Source organism: Triturus cristatus, chromosome 5_2 (assembly GCF_964204655.1).
Source record: "Triturus cristatus chromosome 5_2, aTriCri1.1, whole genome shotgun sequence".
Lineage (NCBI taxonomy): Eukaryota > Metazoa > Chordata > Amphibia > Caudata > Salamandridae > Triturus > Triturus cristatus.
Window position 1 is genome coordinate 218,138,501 of NC_140588.1, and position 15,656 is coordinate 218,154,156.

General features: G+C 44.4%; 1 protein-coding gene across 2 annotated transcripts in view; it reads right to left on the reverse strand.

The window, feature by feature from the left end:
• The window catches only part of ADTRP (androgen dependent TFPI regulating protein), a 301,601-nt gene that overhangs the window by 152,760 nt on the left and 133,185 nt on the right, over nucleotides 1-15,656 (reverse strand). The window lies entirely within an intron of this gene.

Here is a 15,656-nt window from a genome sequence, read left to right on the forward strand (position 1 = left end):
ACCTCGCCGCAAAGACCTGGTACCTGGAACAGCTCAGGAAATCCCCTCTCACTTCCCCAATTCAGGAAGGACTTCAAGACCTTGCTCTTTGACTGAACTACAGACCTTTCCCCTGTCCCCCAGCACCTTGAGACCCTAATGGGTGATTAGCCGCACTCTGTAAGAACCATGATTGATTGATTGATTTACTTGTTCCCCTCTACATAATAAGATCCCATGCCTATGCCCCCACTCCTAGCAAACCCCTGCAGATGGATAGGAATATCCACATTATGCTTATAATTCTGATTTTGAGGGTGTTTCCCTTGTCTGTTTAAGCTTTGGGGAAAATTAAGGTTTGGATATGATTTGTTTTGGTATACTATCTATCACTTTCGTGAATTTGGCTACATTCTTCCTAGCTCAGGGTTTTACAAGTTTCCTGAAATTATGACAAAACACAAGATAATATTCCCAGCACCTGTAACAGAAGGCCTGAATGTTTGCATCTAGAACTACTTTCAAAAGTACTTGAAAACTTTAACACTCAAGAATATATGAATACACAACATAATCCTATGTAACAGATGAATGGCATACACACATCGATGTAATCTGCTGCAAACGTCAAGGAAATATATGTGCCAAAAAATATACCGGTCATAAAAAGAAGACCAAATGTGATAATAAAGATTGGGCTCATTGGCAGGTGACTTCCTTTATTTTAAGCTAGGTGCAGGAAAAACTCATGGCGGACACTGGTCCGTGTACAACCCTGAAAAAAAGCATGTGTGCCTTGATTAGGTTTCAGCTGACAAAAGAAGATGGAGGTTTGTGCACAGGACATGTTCAGAAGCTTGACGGATATTCCTCTTGTCAGCCACTGAGTCCCCCTCTTCCATATTCAGAAAATGGCGAACTGCACTCCCCATTGATGCATATTCATTAGACACCAGCATATACGAAATGTCTGTTCGTTTTCCTTGATAAAAACAGCATGACTTAAGATGAAAGATGAGGAATACTTTAAAAAAATGCAGAAAAAGTTATAAGATCATAGAAGGTTATTTAGTAGCATTGGATTCTCTATTGAGGGAACTGACTAGCCTCAACCTTCTCAAGGAAGCTTTAAATACGGAGTAGGATCTACCAGTTGAATTTGTTCTACAATCAGGGGCGACTCCTATGCTAAGGCGGGGGAGCACCTCCCCACGGCTCTTCCAGCAGTTGGAAAAGGAAAAATAACAACTTTATATTAGTATTTATTTTCCCGGTTTAAGGGGCGGGGATAGGCTGTCGTCACAGCCAGCAGTGGGAGAAGTGGTGGCCACCTTAAGTGCGCATGATGGTTTGCCCGGCCATCTTGTGCCGGCCAATCCATCATGCGCACTTTCCATGTTTGTTCACTGGGTGAGAGAACATGCCCAGGCCCCAGTCCCTTACTGAGCACTGAACCACAGCACTCAGACCAATCACAATGCTGCTGTAAGGCAGCGTTGTGATTGGTCAGGGGAGCCTGAGAGCCTGGGTGCTTACGGAAGCCAGGAGCCGAGGGAGAACGGAGGAGAGATGACAGCCGGCCGGCCTTCCTAAGGTAAATCTTTTAAATTTTCTTTGCTTGTTTTTGTTTAAAACCCCTCCCCCGTTCCGATTCCCTAGCAGCCGACACTGTCCACAATACAATGGCTATGGTAGAGAAAACTCGGCAGGTGGATTCTGCTCAAATTAGAGTTTTTCCCAAACATTGGATAATTTTCATTGCCCTCTAAACTCAAAAAAAGATTCACTGAGAAACCTGAAGAGTTAAGCTCTTGGATACTGTTGCTGCACAAATGAAGAATATATATGTGTCTTCTGAAAGTATTTGAGTTTTGGGATCGAGACCAACTGGTACTTGTTAAACATATCTAGAAAAGTGGATTAATAAAAAATGCCTGTGCTAGGGAAAGATGAGATAACAAGCTGAACATCTGAAAAGATTCCCCTCTTCTAATCTTGGTACTAATTGCACGAACCTGACATTTTCTCAGCACTTCACTCACAGTGATTCATTGCAGACTGCCTACGCAGCAACTGCTGTCTCTCTCACAGACCCCTTGAATTCAGCCGCATCGTAATGTCTCTTCTCACTTTGTCCCTGAAATGTCTCTCACTTTTACTTATTTTCAGATTCTTTAATTGGCAGAAACAACCAAATACTAACAAATCTGAAAGTGCTGGTGTTTTCCACTAAACAGGGTGTGATGGAAAGCTGGCCTCCCAAGCCTTCTTGACTCTGCCCCTTTACAATAAACAATAAAACACATTCATCACAATTTCAATGAAGATGTGAGTGATTAACCAACGTAGTGAATTCTTGTAAAGGCACTACCCTTTAATAATATCTCAATTAATTATATGTGCAGTAAACCTGAAAGTTAATCAGGAACAAGCACACAGGTCACAATACACAATAAAAATTGTAATATTATGAAAATACAATGATAAAGCCAAGACAATGGATACAAATACTATACATGTAAAATCAAAAGGAGTGGAAGAGTTGTGTTGAGACGGGGGTGGGGAGGGCAACACCATAATTGTTGTGAGACCCTAAACAGTGCTGTTCCGCCAAAGACATGTCTCTCCTTGGCGTACTGTTGCAACACAACTCTCCCACTCCTTTTGATTTTACACATTCATTTAAGGGAAGTTGAGTGGAACTTTAACTTCTCCCTCCCTCTTTTGATTTTTGAGATACAAATACTATACACCATTCACAATTCAAACCCTGGACTACTGAAAAACAGAAAGCACAAAAGCAGCACATGTATGAACAATGTGTAGTTCATACAATTTTAGCAAACATTTCTGCTTCGTAGGATCTTCATTGATAGTCTAAATTGCTGAATAATTTTCCGCTGTCTGCGCCAACCCGGAACACCTTTTCACATAATGTTCTTACATAGATTGAAATTGTAGAGTGTCATAAATCCATGTTAATTTCTAGAAAAATTTGGATGTTAGACTGTCAGAGATACAAAATCAAAAAGAGGGGGGAGAATGGACCACTTGTCCTGTTTATCAAGGTCAAAATCTTTATTGTTCCGTCTAAAAAAAACCTCATTCACGTACAAAGGATTTGGGCGGTACATTCTAGTCTCCGTCTTTCAGTAACGTGACAGCATCATCATAGGGTTTATTCTGAGAATATGCTGACCTCCACCTGGAGGAAGACCAACTGGTATTACAGTAGTGTCCAGAGATAAAAAGTGAAGTGTCCTTGTGAGGTGAGTTAAAATTCCCTACACCACCATAAATGTAAGTACTTTGATAATTTTGGTGGTGTGGAAAAGTAAACACAGAGTGCTGCATGTGTAGAGCGAGTAACTGATCTACCGCACTGTTGGTGTTCAACATGTTTCGGCCTCACTGTTCATCTGGTGACTTTCTTAAGGACCGACAAGTATGTAGTGGCTCGTTGTGGTGACTACTAGAAGATAACTTTCAACCTCTGTTGTGTAGAGTCAGGCCAATTGTACCTATCGCTGGAAAAAAAGGAATAAAAGAAAGGTGCAATTGTATACTTTATCTTATGGTATACCCTAAATTATGACACTTGTTAAAGCTATTTGCATCTTGTTGTAATAATAAATCTAAGCATTTTTACACTGATAGTTGCCTATGAGGAAATAAGCTTCTATTGTTGGTACCTTGTGTTATAGGTGCTGTGCGCTAGGTAACATTGAGATGCAAATGGCGCTGTCGCCTAGATGTTAAGTAAGGCATCCGAGTCACGCTGTATGCTCGCTGGTGAAAAGTTTAGCTTTCTTTAGTGCAAGTTAGAAAATTGAATAGGAGCGATATGGTCAGGTTGATGGTACGTATTGGAAAAAACAATTATGGTGCTCAGTACAGTCATACATAATATCTGCTATAACGGTGTTATTGTGTGTTATCAGAGGGACTATGTGAAACAGGCAGGTAATTATGATTACCTCTGTGAACGTAAACAAAAACGCACGGTCGCTGTCGAGACAGTTGTTTGCAGCACGCGTCTACTGAAAGTGCATGCTGTCGTGTGAAAGCCGTTAATCTTTACGCTGCGCTCTGCTTATTAAATACCTCAAATTCCCATATCCGGGCTTCCTCGTGGTGCCGGCCGACTCTGTCAATATGCCCTGGGTGGGTAAAGAGAGGTTAGAATGCCTTACTTTTAATGATGAGGATGGCGTGGTAAAGATAGGGTCTCTCACAGGTGTGGGCTGAATCCTGACTTGTGCTGGCTCTAATCACGGCACCTCGGGTAACGCGAGCCCGTGATGAGCCAGAATCATCTACTATTTGGCGTGATAAAGATAGTAGATAGACTTTCACAGAAGAATAAACTCCGTATATTATATAATATTGTATAAGATGGTTTTAACACACTCATGTCTTGTAATAGAATTATTATAGAAATATGGGGATACTTGCGATTTTGATTATTTAAACATGATGGATAAAGTTTCAGTATTGGTGGATTTTCATAGCAATGCTTGGCCTTATTAGCGTAGTTGTCAAAAAGGTTCTTCTTGACTATATTAGAGTAGGTGAATACCAGTCTCGATCAGACTTGATTGTCACGTGTTTTTCTTAATATATAAGCTGAAAAAGATCTATGGTCATCCGTTTCGTCAGTGTGTGTATATTGACCTTTAGTTTATTTTGTTTTTTGTCGTGCGAAAGGTCAAGCAGTTTAGGTTATCAGGAGTTTTGTGTGCACATGTAAATATTCGAGATGAGGTCTGTATTCTCACGTTCTATTGGGATGATGTCTGTTCTGATTGAAATCAACGAACTGGCAAATGATTAGCATGCTCTAGGTTCAGGAGAAGTTCTTATGTCAGGGGATGTTATTGTTCCCTTTAAGTTAATCTGGAGACGGTGTACCCAACTTTGTTCCTTTTCAAAAAGAATTCTTTCAGCATTGTAGCTTTTTACAGGTAGTGTCTCAATGATTACCTAATTTAGTTTGTCGATAGAGTGGTTAAAATCGATGTAGTGTTTACTCATGTTGGTTGTGGTTCTCTTGCAGTTAACGTTGCTCCTGTGCTCACAAATATGTTGTTTTATTTTGCGGCAGGTCATACCTATATATTTCAAGTCACAGGGGCAAGTAATCATGTAAATTACATGCGTGGTGTTACAGTTGGTGTGGTGACGTATTGTCCAGGTAAGGTTGACCGATAGTTGTAATGTCTTGGTTACTTTGGTTAGTTTGCAAACCCTGCACGATCCGCATGGGTAATGTCCCATGATTGGATTTAGGTTCCATGCTGTAGTGATAGTATCACTCTTCACCTTGGGTGCCGGTCTTGTGTGGATAAGTATGTCTTAGATGTTCTGCGTTCTCTTCTTGGCAAATCTTGGCTTAGGCCATTGAAGAGAACAGAAGTAAGTGTTCTCCAATGTTTATTGATGATATTTTTTACTGCATTCGTGGCCCCACTGTAAGTCATGACACATGTTCATCGGTCTTCTGGTGGTTCTTTGGGCGTGGTGTCTAGCAAGCATTCTCTCGGTTGGTTACGTTCTCTCTTTTGGCACCTTTTTATTGTTTTTGTTGGGTAGTTTCTCCTCTTGAGTTTCTGGCTCAGTTCCTCTGCTTGTACTTTATAGTCCTCTAGTTTGCTGCAATTGCGTTTAAGGCGCAAGAACTGACTGTAAGGCAAATCTTCTCTCAGTGGGCGAGGGTGGAAGCTGTTGTATGAGAGCAGACTGTTTTTTGCTGTTGGTTTATGGAACGTTTTTGTCGGGAGAGTGTTGTTTTCTACATATATAGTGATGTCTAGTTGTTTCTTGCCTGCTGAGCAGGTGAATGTCAAACATTCATCTTTTGTGTTGATCCATTCCAAAAATCTTTGCAGATTTTCACTTGTATCTTCCCACATCATGATGACGTCATCTATGTAACGTCTCCAGAAGCGTATCTTCTCAATGTATGGGTTTTGTTCATTTTGTCAGAGATGCCATTTTCTTTATGAATTCTGGAAATGTTGTAGAACAATGATTAACTTCTTGAGGTTACATCATCTGTTATGAAACAACTACGTTTCCCTGTTGAAAGAGGGATCATAGCTAAACATCAACGTTTACAGAACTCTCCATCGAGAGACACTTTCTTAACTTGAAGACGATTGGCATCTCTTTCGACTTCAACTCTGAAGGTCTCAATGGCACTTTCCCACTCACTTCTGCCGAGCACTCGGTCACATCAACATTGGCATCTATGACGTAGAATAAATATAGATCTCAGGCACCGTTGACAGTGAAAAGAGGCTTGTACGACGTTGAATCCTTCTCCTTCGATGTTGAGAAGAAACCAAGTTGTGCTATCTTCTTCTCCATGGTGGTATGGATCACCTTCCAACAATTCTACTGCATCATAAGATTCCAGTGAACAAGGTATACAAATGGTTGATATTCAAGCTACAGCTTCCTTACCAGTTCAACCTTTGAGTCCGATAATACATTCATAAGATCCTATACAAACACATCTAGGACAATTGGTTTTTCCACAAATCAGAAGGGTTTCAAAAGAAATGTCCATGTTCTCAATTAGAAAATGGAAGTCTCCTTAAACAATTCCACCTATGCCACACAGATCTTTCTCCAATAGAAGGGAAAGATTATACTCTCGATCTAGATCAAGATCACTCTACACAGTCTCAAGGCACAACTCCTATACTCCAACATCACCATCACAGTCACAATCTAGAATTTCCCCAGTAGGCAATATTCTGACATTCCAGGATATCTTAGAGTGTCTACAAAGTTAACGATAACTTTAGACACTCTTTTTAATCAGCAGTGTCTGCTATTCTTGAAATGCTTCAATCCAACAACAGTGTAGACAGGTACTTCCTGACTTCTAAAGAAGTAGAAGCTTACCGAACAAGACCCTGACTTCCTTAAAACTGACCCAAAGCCTGACTCCATCATTGTAACAGCAGTCAGAAGAAAACTTGCCTTAGGCTTCAGAATCCACTACTCCCTGAGACAGGGATAGCATAAGAATGGGTGTCACAGGAAAAAAGATATGTGATACAGTTTCCACCCATCCAAAGAACGCCAGTGCAGCATCTCTCTTGGGAAGATATCACAGAGAAATTTGGGACCGTTTTACAATCCTGTGTCTCTGACTTACCATCTCATAGTCAACAAGATTTTTTTAGATATGGTTTAAGAAGCTTTTTTAGTGTCTAATCAATCTATAAGTGCTGCATTTGATTATGTGGAACTCTCGGCAACAGCATATTGTCACAGAAGTTCTTTAAGGAGGGTATCACTGCTTTATTTATCCTCTTTAAACCTGAGGCGCAGTTAGAAAATTGCAAATGTATCTCTCTCAAGTTCAATACGCTTCAGACAACAGCCTGAGGAAGAGATGGTTATGATGAAAAATTAAGCAGAAACATTAAAAGTTGTAGGTTTAGAGGAACAGAAAAAAATCTTTAAACATCAACATAAGGCAAGAGGTAGACGGTATTACTATCAGAGGTTTCACATCCCTAGATGTCCAAAAACAGCCTCAACAAAAACAGAGGCTTTATCAAAGTAAGTATGAAAAAAGAAAGACAACTCCCCCAAAATATTCCCATACCAGAAGAAGAAACTCTTCAAATAATAACAAACAATGGCATTCTGAAACTCCCCGTACAGTTTCCCACTCCTATTGGGGGAGTGGTGAAACTATTTCTGGATAGTGGGAAAACATAACTACACACAGATAAATACTAAAAATCATTCACAATGGATACTCTGTTACACCACTAGTTGCACCAAAACCTCTATCAAACTGTCTACTGTCGGATCTACAAGACAAAACACGTGTATTACTATAAAAACAGGCAATAGAAAAGGTTCCATCAAACAATCTCAACGAAAGTTCTACGCTCAAGGTATTTTCTTGTGATAAAGAAAAGCAAACCCAAGCAATTTTGTCCGATTCTAGATATTAAGTTCATAAACAAATTTGTCATTAAAGGAAGATTCAGAATGTTGGCTCTTCTTCAAATCTACCCGCACATAAGAAGATGCAATTGGCTATGTGCAATTGATTTGCAATAATTTCACATCCCAGTTTCAGGTCCACACAGAAAATATTTCAGATTCCTAGTAGGGATCAAACACTATAAGTCTGCTGTACTTCCCTTCAGTCTGAATTCAGCACCTCAAATCATGTAAAAATGCATGGCAGTAGTCACAGCTCATCTGAGAAAAAGAAAGATCAGTGTTTATCCATATCTCGATGATTAGTTAACAAAGGCAAATTCCAATTCAAAAGTAACCCAAGGCTACAATGAAGTGGTTGACCAAGCTAGGTCTTCAAATTAATCTAAACAAATCGATACCAACACTAGTACAATACCTGACTTTTTTGGGCAGTCTCATCAATCCTAGGATCATGGCATCCTTCCTATTTATAGTCCCAATCGCAAGATCGTTCACAAGACCTCAACAATGCCTCGAAGGTTAAGGGTCTCAAGAAACAGGTGACTGAGAAGACCATATTTGCTTGGCAAACTCAGCTCAAGAATCTCTGGCTTTGTGGTCCAAACTTCAAAATTTGCTCTTCGGAGTTCCATTTCATAAGAATCTACCGATACAGACCATAGTCACGGATGCCTCCCTATCAGGATGGGGAGCACACATGAACCATCTTATGATTTAGTGTCTATGGTCAGACAAAGTGAAGACTTATCCTGTAAATCTTTTAGAACCAAAGGTTTTATACCATCCCTCTCATCTAGAGCAATAATGATTCAAGCAGACATACAGTGATGTATTACATAGAAAACAAGATCAAGACAATTGTCAGTGCAAGCTCAAAAAAAGTGATTTGGACATGAGCAAGAGATTGTTCCTCATAGCTTTCCAGATTCCAGTAATACAAGATGTGGAGACAGATAATATCAGTCGTCATCATGAAGAGAATCAAAAATGGGTGGTCAACTATGAGGTAATACAAGATATTTTGGTAGAACGGGGTAATCTAACATTAGACTTATTTGCCTCAGCACAAAACAAAAAATTGTAAGACTTTGCATCCAAGGCACTGGGCAAAGTCAGTGGGCAATGTCCTTTTGATCAATTGTGAGACTCCTTTGTCAATGCTTTTCCACCGATACCATTAATACCAGTAGTGATTAAAAAACTATGGAAATCAAACCTGAAAATGATTCTAATTGCACCGTATGACAGAGACGAACAAGGCACCTGGACCTTCATCAACTCTCCTTGAGACACCACAAATGACCACCGCTCAGACCAGATCTCCCATTCAGACTTTAGGGCCAAATATTATATCTAACCCATCAATCCTTGAAAATGGCAGCATGCCTCCTAAAATCAGACAATACGGTCATTTGAACTGCCCCCTGAATGTATTGATATTCTTAAGGAGTCTAAATGCCCTTCTACAAGATCATGCTACAACTTTAAATAAAAAAGATTTAGTCCTTGGTGCCAGGCCAAAATCGTTTTACTGGTCAAGAATATGTCATACTTCCATATTTACTTTACTTAGCCAAATCTAAGTTACATTTCTCATTAGTGAAGGTTCACTTTGCCTAGCGGCTATTACAGCATACATAAAATCTCCACAGCAATCATCTTTTTCAAGATTCCTGTAAAAACAGACTTTTTTGAAGGACTCAGAAAAGTTTTTCCTTCAATCAAAAGAACTTCACCTCCGAGGGAACCGATCTAAGTTCTTTCAAAAATTGATTGTTTCACATTTTGAACAAATACACAAATCTTCTTAACAATATCTGCCATGGAAGAGTGCATTTTTATTAGCAATTACATCAGCATGCAGAATTAGTAAATTACAGGCTCTTTCAGTGATAGAATCTTCTACTATATTTCACCCTAACAGGGTAGGTTTAAGAATTCAGCTTTCCTTTTTACTATAATTAGTTTTAGGATTTTCTTAACAACCAGTCTATTATGCTTCCTGTTTTCTTTCGTAAACCATCTACTACAGCGGAAAGATCACTCTACAATCTAGATATAAAAAGGGTTCTTAATTTTGATTTAGATAAATCAAAAGATATTAGTAAAACAAATCACATTTTGTTAACTATGGTCACATAAGACAAGGTTCAGCTACTTCAAAACAAACATTCGCAAGAAGGATAGTTCTCACCGCCAGATACCCCCAGAACTCAAACAGGGGAGGCAGGGCGAGGGCTCAGAGGGTGACTCAGATGAAAGGCACGGACCAGAACGGGAGCATGGCGTACATGGGGCAAAGGCTCCCAAGATCGCTCATCTGGACCGTACCCCTTCCAGTCCACCAGGTAGAATAGCTTACCCCTGGTACGACGAGAACCCAAGATGGCCCTGACCTCATACTCAACATGGTCCTCCGCCACCACCGGAGAAGGAGGAGAGGGAACAGCACCACCAGGAGGGACCGCCCGCAGCAGGGAGACATGGAAGACAGGGTGGATCTTCATGTGCGGAGGAAGCGAGAGCTTCATAGCCACGGGGTTGACCACCTTCTCAATGACAAAGGGGCCCACAAAACGGGGCAACAGTTTCTTGGGGCCATGCACGTTAAGGTGCCGAATGGAAAGCCACACCCTGTCACCCAAGCGGTATTCGGGCTCCTTCTGTCTATGAGCGTCAGCATGCGCCTTGTAGGTGTCCTTCGCTTTGGCCAACTCGAACCGTGCTTGTTGCCAGAGGCTGGGCAGGGAATCATGATACGAACGTACCGTCGGTAACCGGCTGTCCCGGGGTACCTCCCAGGCGGTGGTGCGAGGGTGACGGCCGTGGAGACAAAAGAATGGGGACATACTGATGGCCGAATGCTTGCTGTTGTTGTACGTGTATTCCGCCATCCACAGTACCTCTGACCATTCCTTCTCAACCATAAGCAGCAAACAACAGAGGTACTGCTCCGTGGTGTGGTTTGTTCTTTCGGCCTGATCGTCGGTCTGGGGGTGGTACGCTGAGGACAGGCGCACGTCCATCTCGAGGATCCTGCATACCTCCTTCCAGAAGCGGGACACGAATTGCGATCCCCGGTCCGTGATAACCACCGACGGTATGCCATGGAGGCGAACCACTTCTTGCACAAAGACCAAGGCCAATTCCGCAGCTGTGGGCACTTTCGCCAAGGGTACGAAATGTGCCATCTTGGAGAGGTGGTCAACTATGGTGAGAACCGTGGTGTGCCCTGTCTTGGTGAGAGGGAGTTCTACCACGAAATCCATGGAGATGGTGTGCCACGGACACGGTGGCACAGGGATGGAACGCAGCAGACCAACAGGGGGCTCTGAACTGTTCTTCCCCAACAGACAAACGGCACAGTTAGTTACATGGTTTCTTGTGTCGATCACCATTGTTGGCCACCAAAACTGTCTTTGCACGAGCTCAAGCGTCTTGTGATAGCCAGGGTGGCCGGAGAGGACATGATCGTGGCACATGCGGACTGCTCTTTGCTGACAGGGCACCCCAGGTAGGTACAACCGTTCTCCCCGAAACAACAACCCATCCACACAAGTCACACCTTCGTGTCCCTCTGCCAGGACACCCGGATCAGATTGCTTCGTGTCGTTTTTCACCTGAGTCATGAAGTCCGAGGATGCTACTACGCCCTGGAAGTGTTTCTCCGAGATTATGGGAACAGGCTCGGCGTTTTCGGCCTCCTCGTCGGATTCGTCTAGCCGTGAAAGGGCGTCTGCTTTGGCGTTTTCTTTCCCGAGTCGGAACGTGATCACGAAGTTGTATTCATTGAAGAATAGGGTCCATCGGAGCTGTCGGGCGGTGAGGGCACTTGCTGATCGTAGAAACTGTAGGTTCCTGTGGTCTGTGTAGATGGTTACCGTGTGTTTGGCGTCTTTTGGGAAGTGGCGCCATTCCTCGAATGCTGTCTTGATTGCTAGGAGCTCCCTGTCGGACACTGTGTAGTTACGTTCAGCTGGTTGGAGTTTTTGGGAGTAAAAGGCCACCGGATGCAGCTGTCCTGTGCTGGTGCTTCCTTGGGACAACACGCCCCCTATGGCGTCCTTAGAGGCGTCTGCCTCCACTACGAAGGGCTGCTCGGTATCCGGATGCACCAGAACCGGGGCTATGGTGAAACGCCTTTTCAGTTCTTGGAAGGCGTTGTCTGCTTTCTGATCCCAACCAAAAGACACCCCTTTACGCAGCAAGCGTGTAATAGGAGCCACCATCTCGGAGAAGCCTGTGATAAATCTGCGGTAGTAGTTGGAAAATCCTAGGAACCTTTGGACCCCCTTTACGGACTCCGGAGGAGGCCAAGATAAGATGGCTTCTACCTTTTTGTTGTCCATTTGGATGCCTGCCGGAGTGATGATGTGACCCAGGAACTCAACAGAGGTGACGTGAAAAACGCTCTTCTCCAGTTTCACGTACAAACGATGTCTTTCCAGCCGCTGAAGGACGGAACGCACGTGCTGCACGTGTTCTGTATGGTCTGTGAGTATATCAGGATGTCGTCTATGTAGACAATACAGAACACGTCTATGTAGTCTCTCAACACCTCGTCGATGAAGAACTGGAACGCTGCGGGGGCGTTCCAGAGTCCGAAAGGCATGACCTGGTATTCGAACAGACCGAATTTCGTCCGGAAGGCAGTCTTCCATTCGTCACCCTTTCGGACTCTGACAAGATGGTAAGCACCCCGCAGGTCGAGCTTGGTGTAAACTGAGGCGTTTTTGACCTGATCCAGGAGATTGGAGATCAATGGTAGTGGGTACCAGTTTTTCACGGTGATGGCGTTCATCGCCCGAAAGTCTATACAGGTCCTCAGATCACCTTCCTTCTTCGATACGAAGAAGAGAGGAGAGGACACCGGAGACCTGGAATGACGAATAAAACCGTTGTCCAGAAATTCGTCCAAATAAGATCGTAGGTGGATGTTCTCCTTTTCCGTGAGTGAATAGATTCTGCTGCATGGTAACGTGGAGCCGGGGATCAGATCTATTCGGCAATCGAACGACCGATGTGGTGGCAGGGTGTTGGCTCCCTTCTTGTCGAACACTTCCGCTAGGTCCTGATATTCCTCCGGTATGGCTGCTTGGGAAACCATTCCCATGCCTTGTAAGGGCAGCGATTGTGCTTGTATGGAGCGAACCCCCATAAGGTCGTCCTTCGCATAACAGGTCCCACAGCAGTGTTCCGAATCCAGATGTATGAGTCTGGACACCCAATCGATGCGGGGATTATGTTTCACCAACCACGGCAATCCGAGAATAACCTTGAATTGAGGGGCGTCGATGACATAAAAAGCAGATGGACTCGGCGTGGTGGTTCTCAAAGGACATAGTCATGTTCTCGGTTCGCTGCCTGATAGGGCCGGAAGTCAGGTCCGTTCCATCAACAGCCTTGACTGTTTCGGGTTGTGCTTTTGACACTGTGTTTATGCCCAAGGCACATGAAAAAACGGTGTCAATAAAGCTGCCTGTCGCACCGGAATCCAACATAGCGGTTACCAACCAGGTTCTGCCCGCCTGATTCTGTAAGGTTACTTCTACCCCTACGTGGTGACTGCCATCGAATACAGCAGGGATCGCTGAGGAGCAAGATGAAGAACCCAGAGGACGGATCCCTTTGTCTACTGGGTTGTCTTGTTTCCCGATTGTCGCCTTTGGTGATGGGCAACGCAAAAGGCCTTCTGCCCCGAGGTTTTGTTGGTTTCACCGGACATTCTCTGACGAAGTGTCCGCTTTTTCCACAGTAAAGGCATTGGTTCTGCTTCCTCCTTTTTTCTCTTTCTTGGCTAGTCAAGGGTCCTCTGATGCCCCCGATTTGCATGGGTTCAGGAGCCTCGCCCTGGGGAGTGGATTCGTCTTTGGCCTTTTCGATACCCTTGTCCCCAAAGGACAAGAAACGGTTGTCACTGCCTTTTCCCTTCTCAGTCCTCCTTTCTTGTAGTCGGAAATTCATTTTCACCACCAAATCGATGAAGGGACCTATTTCGTCAGGCGGATTGGGTAACTGTGAGATGAGATCCTTTAGGTCATTGCGCAATCCCCGATAGAACACTGATACCTTCTTCTCCTCAGGCCAATGGGCCTCGATAACAAGCCTGCTGAACATGGTGATATAGTGAAGCAAGTCTTGGTTGCCTTGTTTTAGGTTGAGCAACTCATTGTCTGCGGCTTGCACAAAGGTGTGACGAGCCAACATACGCTGCATGGCTTCCTTAAACGTCGGCAGGTGGTGGAGCATGGGGTCGTCGTTTTCTACCAATGCAATGGACCACTGAGCGGCGTCCCCGCCCATGTATGACAGAATGTAGGCGACTTTGGATGCATCGTCGGGAAAAGCCGCGGTTCTAGCCATGAAATGCAGGTGGCATTGATGGATGAATATACCGTACTTGGTGCTGTCACCGTAGAAGCGTTCAGGTGGTGCCAGCTGTACAGGATGGGGTGTGACCACTTGTATGGCGGTATTCGGATTGGTGGCAGTAGAGGACCCCCCAAAGGTAAACGTAGGCTGCCTCAACAGACCTTCTTGTAAGACTCTGGGGCTAGGGGTGGTTCCCCAAGGACTGGTAACCCCGGATGCCATTTGGCCCTGTAGGTCAGTGATATCATGGCGTAAATTGAGGTTCTCGGCTTGCATGGCAGCCAACATGACTTCTATGTCCTGTAATGTAACCTCCGGGTCGCCCATGTCGTCTGGGTGGAATAGTTATCGTGGGCTTCGGATTCTGTCAGATGCCCCACAAGACTTACCTCTGCTTGTGAAGCAATTCCGCAGAGACGACAAGAGCACCCGTCCCTGTACCCACCTGACCCTCGTGGACAGTAGGACCCAGCAGGGATGAGATGGACGCAGGGAAGGGAGCCAGAAAGGACGTAGTGGCTTGGTGTGTGGGGTATCTCGGTGCCCTCTGGAAGACAGGAAGGACCAGATCAGTAGAGAACCCCAACTCCCATTCTTAAGCAACCCTGAAAACACACACACAGAAATTTTTCCTTCTGGGGACTCACCAATGCTTCTGTGGACCACGGCACCCAGAATCAGCGCTGCTCCAAAGAAGGCTAATCCAGGCGAGGTGCTCCAGAACACGGATACCTCAGTGAAACCAACGGAAAGCGCTCCTGCGCAACGTGTCAAAAGCAAAAGTCAAAACCATGAGCAATGGCGCTCCTGCGCAATCTTGCTGAAACAATTAGGCAAGCTAAAACAGTGGCATCCCTGAAAGGCAATGGTTGGTTAAGAACAAGGCTCCAGCTCTATGGAGTTATTCCCCATTGCAGCGCTCCTGCGCTATGGAAATCAAAGTAACCCCACAAGCGCTCCTGCGCTCTGAAAACAAAGTAATCCCACAAGCGCTCCTGCGCTATGGAATCAAAGTACCCCCAAGCACTCCTGCGCTATGAAAACAAAGTAATCCCACAAGCGCTCCTGCGCTATGGAATCAAAGCAAACCCCTAAGCGCTCCTGCGCTCTGAAAACAAAGTAATCCCACAAGCGCTCCTGCGCTATGGAAAGCAAGCAACCCCACCAGCGCTCTTGCGCTACCAGGGCTCAGAAATCGGGGGAGGTTCAATACCTCGATGTGCGCTTCAGCGCGGCGAGGAGGGTCAACCGGTTGCGCCTCGGCGTGGAAAACCCCAGGGTTTCCTAGACGCAACTCGGTTCCGGGAACAGCACTCACGTCACTGGGG